This window comes from Hibiscus syriacus, unplaced genomic scaffold (genome assembly GCF_006381635.1).
Source record: "Hibiscus syriacus cultivar Baekdansim isolate YM2019G1 unplaced genomic scaffold, ASM638163v2 tig00116989_pilon, whole genome shotgun sequence".
NCBI lineage: Eukaryota > Viridiplantae > Streptophyta > Magnoliopsida > Malvales > Malvaceae > Hibiscus > Hibiscus syriacus.
Window position 1 is genome coordinate 6057301 of NW_024063508.1, and position 13186 is coordinate 6070486.

The 13186-nt window shown below is 36.5% G+C and overlaps 2 pseudogenes; one reads left to right on the forward strand and one right to left on the reverse strand.

Moving 5' to 3' along the window:
* Positions 1–3541: 3541 nt before the first annotated feature.
* On the forward strand, positions 3542–4889 carry LOC120193098 (annotated as a pseudogene).
* Positions 4890–6363: 1474 nt separating this feature from the next.
* On the reverse strand, positions 6364–10028 carry LOC120193146 (annotated as a pseudogene).
* Between the last annotated feature and the right edge of the window lie 3158 nt (positions 10029–13186).

Here is a 13186-nt window from a genome sequence, read left to right on the forward strand (position 1 = left end):
ACCTACAAGAGACATTTAAGTAGATCTTGGTATCCAAATTGCTTTAGATCCTTGGACGTTAGTTTCAATGCCCCTTGTTCCCTTAGGAACCAATACTTGTCTAATTTTAAAACGTTTTTTTCTTTAAAGGACAAGTATGTTCCAATGACCATAAAATGGCAATGTGAGCATCTGCCATTTTAAACATAATGAGTTGTTTTTAGAAATTCATTCTTTTCTTTTGTAAGCTCTCAAGCTTAACTTTCAAATCAAAATTTATTTTTCTAAATCATGATTTGAATTTTGAAAGCTCTAAATCATTTTCAAAGATTCATTTTGTTTTTCAAATCAACTTTTTCTTTCAAAACCAAATCATTTTCAACTCGTTTTAAAATTAATTTCTATTTGGAATTCATGGTCTCAATTCCAAATACAACATTATAAGCAACTTGTAACTCTTCAAAAGAATAAGAATCTAATTCATTTGAGTTAGAAGTTACCATTGAATCTTCTTCGATGGCCATGAGGCAGGTTGGCTACTTCATCTTCATCATTGGAGTCATCTTCATCACTCCAAGCTGCTACAAATGCATTTTTCTTACTTGATCCATTCTTTTTTAGGATGTGACATTCATACTTGACATGACTCGTTCTTTGACAATTGAAGCACACCGAAGGACTCTTGTTCTTGCTCGATTCATGCTTCACTTCCTTAGAAGTCATGAATCTCTTGAATCTTTTAAAGAGCTTGGCCATCTCTTCTTCTTCATCATCGTCTTCATTTACCTCTTCACTTGAATCTTGATTGCTCTCATTGGTGGATTTGAAGACAATGCCTACCTCATTCTTCTTGTTGTTTTGCTTCTCTTCATCTTCTTCCTCTTACTTCACCATCAACTCATGAATGAGAAAAGAACTTACCATTTTATCGAGAGTGAGAGACTTTATATTCTTAGCCTCAATGATCGTCATCTTCTTTGATTGCCAAGTCTTTGGAAGAGAGTATATCATCTTTCTCACTAGCTTCTCGTTAAGGATTACTTCTCCAAATCTCTTTAGATCGTTTACAATCATAGAAAATCTATCCGTCATAGATTTGATATCTTCATCCGATTTCATCTTGAAATTCTCGTAGTTATGGTTGAGAAGACTTATCTTTGTTTCCCTCACTTTATCGGTTCTTTCATGAGTAATTTGGAGCTTTTCCCATATCTCCTTGGCATTGAAACAAGAGGAGACTCTTTCATATTCATCCGAGCCTAGTGCACAAAAGAGGATGTCCATAGCCTTAGCATTAAGTTGGAACTTCTTCCTCTCTCTATCACTTCAATCATCCATCTCACCGGGTGGAGTGGAGTAACCCTTCATGATTGAGTTCCAAACTCCTAAACCATTTGCTTGAATGAAAACCATCATCATATTCTTCCAATAGACATAATTAGCTCCATTGAAGTCAGGTAGCTTATTAATCGATTGAGAATCTTCAAGGTAGTAAGAGCCGGAGGTCGAAGCCATTTTTTTGTCGGTTGCGTCAGGAATCGGTAAAGTGTTTTCCTGGATCATCTCAATGTGGTTAAACCTTCTAATAATTCAAGCTCTGATACCAATTATTAGGATTTTCAAATCTCAAATTGGACAACCGAAAAATGCACAAGGGGGTGAATTGGCAAAAATTTGTTTAGGGAGTAAAGAGAATAAAATAAAAATATTGGTCAGTGATTTATAGTGGTTCGACTTCTCAACCAAGTCTACCTCCACTACCTTAGCTCCTTACTAAGGATTTTCTAACAAATTCACTAATTTGTTCTTTCTTTTTACAATATCAAGAGATAACTTTTACACTCCTTATCTTTTCATTTGGCTAAGATAGAACCAAAACCCCTTTTAGAAAAGGAAAAAGAATGTAAACAATAAAACCTCTATAAGGTAAGGTGTTTACAAAATAAAGCTTACAAGAACAAAATATTTATAAGAGAATAGGAATAAAGAGTGAAAAGCTCTTATCTTATATTTGATTGCTTGGATAGGTGTTTTAACCCTTCTTCAAGGGTCTTAAACTTGTATTTATATGTTGGAATGAGTTTGTGGCCGTTTATAGTCGTTGGGAGTGATTTGGAGCCGCTGGAGATGTTTTTCTCTGCAAAATAAAAATGCCTAGTATAGAGGGTATCAATACTCCTATAAGGAGTATCAATACTACCTTTTTTATTTTTAAATAAGACTAGTCGTTACTAGCCGTTGGGCCTGACGGTATCGATTCTAAGCCTATGGTATCGATTCTAAGCCTATGGTATCGATACTGCTATGTAAAGTAGTATTGGTACTATTTTGCATTCTGAAATTTGAGCAATGCTGGTAGTATCGGTACTACCTAGTGAGTATATATACTTCCCTTACCTTTGTTATCGGTACCATATGAACAATATCGGTATTGTTCATGAGGTATCGATACTGTAAAAACAATATCAGTACTTCTTGTCCAGAGAAAATATTTTGTGCTCAATTCCAAGTTAAATAAACTTTGAATTATTTTTGAAAACTTTGAATAAATTCAATTCAAGTCCAAAAACATTTTGCCATAAATTGTTATATCAAAACATAGTTCAACAAATTACATTAATAATACTTAAATTCTTAACATTTTATAAGTTATCCTTCAAAACCCCAAAAAAACATAAAATCATCTTAACCTTCAACACCAAAATCATCTTCAAATTATACCCACTTCACTACCAGAATCATCATCAATCTTCAATACCTATCTTCAATCTTTATCCACATAAAATGCATGTTCGCAAAACACGAGATCAAAGTAACAACCAAAATAATTCTCTTGTTTATTCTTTTCTTTTCAATCGTTCTGATTCTTATGATAAGGCCACCGACAACAATCTTCGCATGAGTATTCATTGGTGGCTCATACCATTGAAAAAAATTGCAAGATTTTCACCAATTATTGCTATACTTGTTACACAAAAAAAATGTCTTCAAGGGTTATCGTCCGACCATGTTATCTGCAACATCGTAGGAATTCCTCACTTGCAAATCGGAACATAATTTGAGGCAGACATTTCTTCCACCTCATTGCTTGACCTATTTTCTCCCTTTTCCTCTTTTCCTCTTTTCTATTGTTTCCTTTTTCAGTGTGAATGTTTAGGGTTAAGGATTTCAAACAAGTGTTTAAATTAATGACAAATAATGCAATATAATGTTATAAGCTATTCGACGTCATCGATGTGTTTATTATTAAACTATTCCATATCGTTAGGGTAAAAACTTTAAACAATTCCATGTCATAATGGTGTTATACGCTTAACGATGGAGTAAGGAAAATAATGCAATATGCAAAGTTCAGTAATTAAATTAAAAAAATTAAAAGTTGGGTGAATAAAATAAGAGAGAATAAATTAGAGTGAGCAAAATAGGAGAGAAAATAAAATAGAGAGAGCAAAATATGTGTGTATGAGAGAGAGAGAGAGAGAGTGATCCAAAATTAAGCCGGAAAGTCGAATTTAGTCCATTAATACCTATCTTTAAAGTCCTATACATTGGTGACGAACGATCTATAGCTGTTCGTAAAACCCTAACAAAATCCCGCTGTTTCTCATGGCTTTCACTTCCATTCTCCGGAGAACAGCTAAATCCTTAGCTCCACTCGCGATTCGACTCACTCGAGTCGAGGGAAGCTATCACTCTTCCATCTTCATGGCCTTGAACCATAACTTTCATTCCCACCAATCCACTTCAAACCGTTTTTACCATAACACCCTTCATTTCTCAACGGCTGTTGATTCTCGGAAACCTCTGATGAGTCTCTTATTCGAGTTATCGAGTCAGAGATTCAGTGTGCCGAGGAGAGTGATGAATATAATCAGGTGACCTATTATCTCTTTCCATTTAGGGTTTCTATGAAAGTAACAATTTGTTGAATCTTTGGGTTTTTTACTAGCAAAATATGATCAGAGTGAAAATGGTTTCTGAACGTTTTTATAAATGATCTGTTTTACTGAAATTTGCTGTAAATTAGAAACAGAGTTTATTTATAGTAGGTTTTTGTTTATAAATTTTTTAAATGATAATTGGCTGATACTTTGGATTGCCCTGGGAAAACATAACTTAAATCTTATTTTAGTCATTTTCAATTTAGGAGATCAATGACATGATAGTATTGATGTTAAGTTTTCAAGCTGATAGTATTTTTTCCTCTTCATTTTGTATTGTTTTTGCTAATTTCTTTCATTATGTCTTCACAGGTTGAAGAAACTCCAAGTGGTTTCCCTTTTGAAATCGAAGACAGTCCTGGACATCAGACCATAACATTGACAAGGGGGTATGATGGTGAACTCATCAAAGTTAATATTTACATGCCGGATCTTTTCACGGATGAAGGCGAAGCCGATGACCGAAACGATGAAGAAGATGATTCTGAAAAGCCCAGTAGATCAAGTATCACTGCATACCCCGATGAGATTACCATTGATAGTTTGTCTGTTCGAAATCTGGACTCTGAGGTCAAACTTGCTTAAGAAGGCCCTGATTTCTAGTAAGCTTATTGGATAGATATCGGAATTGGTATTTTTGATTGCTTCGTTTGCTATATCTTATGTTTTCGGTTGTGTTTTGCAGTGATTTGGATGAGAACTTGCAGAAGGCTTTCCACAAGTATTTGGAGATCCGGGGAATCAAACCGAGCACGACTAATTATTTGCATGAGTACATGATTAACAAAGACAGCCGAGAGTATCTTCTGTGGTTGAAGAACCTTAAGAAGTTTATTGAAGAATGAAGGATTTAAAGTTTTCGAAAATTGGTAAGCTCGAACTAGCAATGTGTTCAAGTAGTTGTATGACATAAATGAGATATGAACACTTTATTCATGTGAAAAGCTTTTTTTGAAACGGTTTGAAGTTTCGGAAATTGCATATATTTTGGTTATGTTACTTAAGATCATGTATTCCTCTACTGGAGGAGTATTTTAGTTCTACTCTTTTAAATTTCATTCCAAATATTTTTGACAATTTGAAATTGTTGTTACAAGCAATTTGCCTCAAAAGTTAAAAACTTTAAGGGATAGTTTGGTTCAATGAATATAAGATTATCATTGAGAATAAAATTACTAGAATGTTGCACTAAAACACATTACAGTGAATATTTTATTATCAAATCTCTCTTGCTATCAAAGCTGTCACCGCCACTTTGATCCTCATTGTTGCCACTCCAACTATGGCTGTGACCCCTGGCATTTCCAGGACAATGATCATGCTCATGTATCCCACCACGCCCCCTGAATTGACAGCCATTGTTTCCCCTAGCATTACAACTTCTACCATTGCCCCTGCTACCACTCCAACTCTATTCCGTGTGGCCCCAACTCCGACTACCACTACGCCCACCTATGTTGTTTCTACTAGCTTGCCAGCCTCCTTCATTGGTACCAAATCTGCCACCGCTACTTTGACCCTGTTTGTTGCCACCCCAATTACTGCTACCACGCCCACCATCACGACCCTCAAATCCACATGGAGCATTGTTTTTACTAGCATGCCAAACTCCAGCATTGTCAAGGCTATCACTGCTCTTGGTGCTGCCCCAGGCACCGGCGGAATTATCCCCATTCTACTATTTTTGCTCAATTCATTGTTCCTGATGCTATCATTTTTGTTCCAATTTCCACCACTGCTCCATCCACTAGGCAAGATCTTCGTTATTGGGTGCAGAATCAATATCTCCGCATTTCGTAGCAACGCCAGATGAGACACGAACAGGAACATTGCGTGGCCTAGGAATTCCACTTGAATTCATTTTCCCCTCATCTTCATCTCCCTTGCCATCTCTATGATTACTTCCTGTCAATGGACACGGAACATACAATGAAAACAAACAAAATTCAACACCATACGTTAATGACATGGAACTATTTTTATATCATGATGACATCTGCAAATCCTACGTTTTTATTATCAGTCACTTGGGATCCTGAACTTCTCATCAACATGAGTATAATCTATGATGCTCCCGCACTCTATTTTTCAAGTACATTTGTCTGACACAACCAGACAAGGGTACAGAGAGATGACCATACAAAATAATGGAAAAGCTTCAAAAACTGAACATACCCACGTCCGGCACACCCGAATCCAAGTAACATAGTATACACTTCTTAATGCACCTTGTACTAAGAAAGGCTATAAAATCTTCTCCTTAATGCAAATGACTACTGTCTTCATCAGAATTCTCAATATCAGACAGAATAAAAGACAATCAAAATATGGAACACCAAAAAAGTCACATGATTCTGCAGGTCAGCTTATCCCTTGGAAGATAATGTTTCCTTTTCAGTTTATTCACTTTACCTTTTGAAGCAGCTCTGACTTCTCTATAATTGAACTGGCCTTGCTTACCATCACCCGATGCATGGTCCTGAGGAATTCCCGGTTTCCGGACTTTCAAGTGCGGTTGACTTCTGCTGCAAAGCATCAATGTTTTTCTGAAGATATCCCGCGAGATGTTCAATCTTCTCAAATGTTCGCTTCCTGAATCTGAATCCATTCGGAAGCAATCCAATATACTCATGGTGTAGGTTTATATTTCTTATATATGACAGAATGAAAGTACCTGGATGCTCAAATGAAACCCCGAAACAATAAACAATCCTCAAAGGGTATTCTGCTTTCTCAACTCTCAAGGCTTCATCAACCTCTGCTTTCGAACCGCTCTTGAATTTCTGGAAACCTAGCATTTCTTTCAAGTGCTTTACCAATGGGACAAAATAACGATCCATAACCTGTTTTTGACACAAAGGCCTTAATATATGAATGTAAACATTATGATATTAAAATTCTTGTCAAAATAGAACATCCCCAGTGTAAATATGCTCAACATATATTGTTCCAAGAAAAAAAAAGGAACTTTAAAATCATGCACCAATAATAAACAAGTTACCAACCTCGTCTAAATTACCAAAAGCTTTATCCCCAATCTTTAATGTTTTTCCAAGTTGAAGCAAGCTAATGATATCGTTGTGATCTTTTCCACTTTCAGAAATGTCTTTGTTAACATGAAGTTCATTAAAGACTTTTAAAGTTAGAGTCAAAAAGGATGTGCCTCTTGAACTCAGACGAAATATACTTTCACCAGCAGCCTTATCTGATAGAAACTGTGCATGGAAAGACAGAAAACATATACTTTATGAGCCACTTCAATTGTTCAAAAATAACATTAACAAGAAAAGACGTGCTTTTATAGAGCATACCTCCATTGCTTCATCCATTGTCATGTTCCTAAAGCAAGGACGAGTAATTGTTTGAGGTATGAAATGCTTTTTCTCCAAGCTTCTCCTCAACTTTTCTGCCGCTGGTTTAGGGGAACTTTCCCACCTTCATGATAGAAAGGATCAATTTCACTGATAGCTTCATATCTGGTACTCTTCATTTCACCTTCTTTGCAAGTCAGAATTGCCCCGGCATTTCATCTTGTCAATCTGCTTGATCTTACACAATACGTTGTCCCCCTCATGCAGCTTGTTTTGCAAAGAACAATCGCCACTCTCATCTGCAATATCATCCTTCATTATAATCCCCGTCAAGCCAGAATCAAGGTCACAAAAAATTTGTCGTGGTCCAACATGCCGGACAGTGGCTTGAATAAATCTTCCTTCAGCAACAGCAGTCCCATTTTTTCCACATATCATATTGAATTCTTCATTAAGGGATGGTGCTTAAGGTTTACGTGGGTCTAGAAATCCGTGTAGCAATTCCACCTTAATATGATAAAAGGTCTCTCTTCTATTTTCACCATTCTCGTTTTCATAATTATCTGAAAAATTATTAACATCAAACATACTCAGCACCTGTGGTTCCTTCTTAACATACTCAACAGGTGCCTCTGTAATATTATTACATGCAGCCTTAGCTAGTCTCTCTGCAAGATTATATGACTAGGGGTGAATTCTTGTCCCGTCTAAGCTAGTACAAGGCAGCCGACTGCCACGGACACCCAAGAAACCAACTGCATTATGGAAAACCTTTTCTGTCTTAAGTCCAAAACTAGCCAGCTCCTTTCTACTATTAACTGCTCGATATTGAGCAGCTTCCCTTTGTAAGATGGAAGCTTTTCGTGGTCCAAGTCCGGAAACAAACTGAAGCAAGGGAACATATCATCACCTGTTCAATCATTTCATACTTATCTGGCGTTAAAAATTCATCTAAAGAGCTAACCTTCCATGACAATATATCTCTATTAGCTCCACAAAGTGTGGCAACCATAGCCATAGGATTTTGGAGGTAACGACCAAGAGGAATGGTCGCTTGACAATGCCTAAAAAAATTCAGCCCAAAACCGAAGAGAGGATTAGTTAAGATATATATATATATATATATATATATATATATATATATATATATATATATATATATATATAATATATATATATATATATAGCAATTAAATTATTAAAAACATAAAGAAACAAATGTAATCACCTGCTGTTCTGGAAACTGATCTGTTGAAATTGGAGACTGTTCATAAAGCTGAGGCAAAGATTCATCACCAAAAACAACACTAATTCCATTCGTAGCTTGACCAAGGTCTCTATGTCTTTCCTCCAATTTAGATATGATCTGGTTGAGGACAAAGAAATGACACCAGTAACATTTTGATGACAAATGCAATAAATGTTAATCCTGCATCTATGAAATATTTCTCCCTAGGCTACTATGATGTGATCCTCAAGTTCATTCATAAACAGCATAACCTGCAAGCTTTCATATAAACTTGAGATATACGTTACAAGTTATGCTTACTCTCAAAAAATTAGTGAAACTTAACTGTTTCCTATTGTAATGGCTTCAGATTTAAAAGAAATTCACCAATCATTTGTTATAGATCAAGAGACTTCAGACAAGTTGTTAAACAAAATTTGTTCTTTCACTAAATATATATGTGTGTGTAGATAAAATTTATTTAACTTTCAAAAAAAGGATATAACAAATTTGATTAAAGTAAAAGGACATTTTTTGAAATGGAAGAAAAGGATCTAAATCTGAAATTTGATATATTGTGGCGAGTGTATATGCATACCTCTTTCACATCATCTTTCAATCGCACACAATATGCATTAGTTGCACCAATAACAATGACGTGTGGCTGGTGAGTTTTCATGAGCTTAAGGACACTTTGCCAATCATATTTCTTGCGCTGCTGGTCATCAATGGTTTGAGGCTGTAAGGAGAAGGATCTGGCTTCCAATGTATCCAACAATACTCCTGATGAATCCAACATCACAAATGTTGTAGCAGGCTTCACAAACCCTCAGCAGCAAGCCATTACTTTCGGTGCTGTTCTTTCCATTGACCTGTGAATGTTTACATTGCATGAATAAGGACCAACAGAAACCACCTTCCATAATTCCTTCCCGCATTCCCTAAGCAACCCGTGTTTTGCTCTGGTGGTCAAAAGGTTCCGAGCTTCCTTCTCCATAGAAGGAAGTAGAAAGTTGAAGAAAGCATCATGTAGAATTAACTTATACTGTTCTTTCCAAAGCTGAGCAGATCTTGCAGGTCGAACGATTAAGTAGACATCATCAAAAGCCAGTGATCAATTTATTCAGCATACTATCTGTCAATTTTATAAACTTGAAGGAGCTCCTCTTCTTCAGCCTTTTGAATAAGAAGCCATTGAGCATCATTGAATTCGGAAAGTGGCTTGTCGTGTATCCACTTGATGCTCGAAAATTGATAAAAGCAATCTATTTCTACATTTCCTTGAGGAGTAGGGTTTGTCGAGACTACAGCTTTGTCTCTAAAAATGCTACGAATATGTTTCTTGATATATGGTTCACAACTCAACTCCAACGCAGCCTTAAAAAAACAATGAGTTAAAATAAACATAGAGAATTAACACCTCTGAAAAAGAGCAATGTTAAACATGGATATTGAAGCTTACCATGTGCCTAGCACCTTTAAGCTCTAGTTCTGGAGTTCAAACATAGCACGTGTAAAAATTAATGCTACCTCATCAGATGATTCATCTGGATAATCTCGAAACTCCATGTCCTATAGTTGTGTGACGAAAACGTTTAGACTCGAGCCTCGTGGAATATTTACATCAATAAATACATATTCACACATGCATCTTCAGAAACAAGTCTACAAGTGTGCACCCAGGTTTTTTTTCTTAAGCAATTTGCAACTATGTTACTCATATTCAAGTGTAATTCTCAGATATGGGACTGTGTTCCTCACAAATATGTTCATTTTTTTCCCTAAGTTTTTCCATGTATTAAAAAGATCCTTGGAGAATCATATCTCTATATTCACATCAGGATGTGGGTTAGACTTGGATAGTTCAAGAAAAATAAAAAGTCAGAGAGACATATTTGCAAACTAACTTGCTCAAGGGTATGAGAAAAAGATTAAGCCCTTAAGCTATGATGATGTTGTCAGAGATCAAACGGCCTGGGACAAAAGCACTTTGTGCTTCATTAATGCACCACTGCAAAAGATCCTGCATTCTCAGCACCAGCATCTTTGAGTCTATTTTATAGACGACATTGCACAAACTTATTGGGGGAAATTGGGCCAATTTTGTCGGAGACACTACCTTCGGGATTAGCACTATATGGGTATGATTAATCTCTAACAAATTCATTCTACCTTCAACAATGGCAATGCAATAGTCCGCAACGTCTTTCCCGATCAAATGCCGAAAAGGTTGATAGAATAGGGCCCCCAATCCATCCTCACCCAAAGCCTTTCGTAGACAAAGAGACTTCATCGCAATCTCCATCTCTTCTTTGCTAAATGGGTGTGAAAGTACACTGTTCATTTCACTCGTTATGCGTATGTCAATTTCCTCTAAAATGCTGTCATCAATCTGGGAGGAACTCAAACCAAACAAATCCTTAAAATATTCCCTTGCTAAGCATGCCATACCCTTTTCCTCATCTGTTAAGATCTCGTCATCTGTTTTTAAAGCATGGAATCGATTGGGCCTCTTACGGGTTGATACAAAACGATGAAAAAACGTCGTGTTAGTGTCCCCATTTTTCAATAATTCGCTCGTGCTCTCTGATCCCAATATAATTCCTCCCTATCAGCCTAAATATTTAATTGTAATTTCCTGTCGATAATTTCCCCTAACACCCCTATGTTGGAGAAAGTCTACTAACTCATCAAGTTTCCGTTTCAATTGAGACATTGTCATACCTTTTCTTTTTGCACGTTTCTTTGAACCAAAGATCCAATCCATGACAAACAGAATTCAATTTTTTGGGTACCGACCCTTGCACCTCACTTCATAGCCTAGAGACAGTTTCTATCACAGGAATCTTCGATTAACCAGGATGCTTCAAATTGAAAATGCTACCTTCGTGGAGCCAACCCTCTCACCTCTAGCTGCAACAAAGAGATCAATGATCCGAAAAACTCCGTGGATGATGTTGTAGCGTGTAGTTTGGAAATTAATGATGCAAGCACGTTCTTACCATATGCAAGCATGGTTTACTTCGCCTTTAAGGGAGTATTCTTAAACCTCTTAATACTTTATTTTCTTTACATCATTATGATCATATATGAACTAATCATGCATATCATGCTAATGTTGTTAGTTATGTGATCTAATAAGTAAAGTAACTTAACATATCCACATCTTTATATTTGCTGCACAATGTTATTTCAAGCATGTTATTATGTTATATTAGCTTTGCATTCATTTAAGTATGTTTCAATTCATTCATGAAATGTCAACATGCTTAATCATTCATTTCTTAGCTCATTTGCATTCAATTAAGCTCCTAAGTCTTATACATTAGCTTACATATGCTATATCCTATAGTTCTTAGCTCATGACATGCATTCATAGCTCATAAGGCCATAAACATGCACGACAGCAAGGTAATTTGATTTATTCCAGTTCATTTCCTTTGATTTATCTTGTTTTCTTTGCACATATAGGTACATGGAAGCTAGACACACATTGGGACAACTTGTTGGAGTATTTGGCACACTATGGTTGCTCACAATTAGCTCACAAGCTTCATGGCAGCTCATGGAACACAATGGAAAGCTCAAATCAGCTGGAGGAGCTAAAGGCTAGTTAAACTCAGCTAGGTGGACTATTTGAATCTAAGTTGATGAAATTGACCAAGTGACCAACTGAAGATAGTTAGAAGAGATGCTAAAGAACCAAGGAGGGCTCGGCTGGAACAACAACTCATAACAGCCTCACTTGCTTGCTAGCTACATGCATGCTATGTTAGCTTGGGGAATAACTCATACACACCTAAAGGAGATGCACATGACCAGGCTTCATCCCATGCACAAGGCTGCACCATAAGACTCCCTAGAACTCCCATGTGCATGCCCATGTGATCAGCAAGCATGTGCTATGTGTGTGACCCTCCTAGGCGCGCCAAACACAAAGGGACTTCACCATTCGGCCAAGGCACATAATCATTCACTTTGGCTCCATCTTGAAGGGGTTCAAGCATTATTCAACCAAGGCTTATGACTCCTCATTTCACCTGAATCAACACCTATGCTTTCATTATAATTCTTCAATTAATTATGTACTTTCAAAGAGATACAAGGGTTGGCCGAACCATTATGTACTCATTCGGCTATGTCTCTTCAATTCTATAAATAAACTAATCTTATTCATTTGTAAACACACCTTTCATATAATTTAAAAGTGAGATTATTCTCTTTCTCGAGTCCTTGGTGACTTTTATCGACTTATCAAGTAAATTCTTATTTGTGACGTCAACCCCTCTTTTCCATTGATACTTGTGGTTCATATCTCTTTATAGATAGTGGGTTAAGTCCTTTTCTACCACCCTTTTGAAAGGTTTGTAAGGCTGGGTCTTTGCTCCATATAGCACTGGTTCTTCCTTGGTCTTTCTAAGATACTATCTTCACCATCTTTTTGTTTCATAAATCAAACCATAGCCAAACACCTTAAAACATCTCTCGCAACTCTAATTCATTAAATAGCCTTCCATTTCACCTTTACATCAACTACCAAGCCCTCTATTAGACCCATTCACTTATTGCAGGTTGTTTTGCTTCCTTCCTAGATGCATAATTAATTAAGGTACAAGTACCTTACATCAATTAAGCTAACCACGTATCATTTGCAAAGCCGTCATCCAATCTTTCTAATATATAATTCTCTACCCTTCACCCTCGCTCCCAGATATACCAAATTCCTG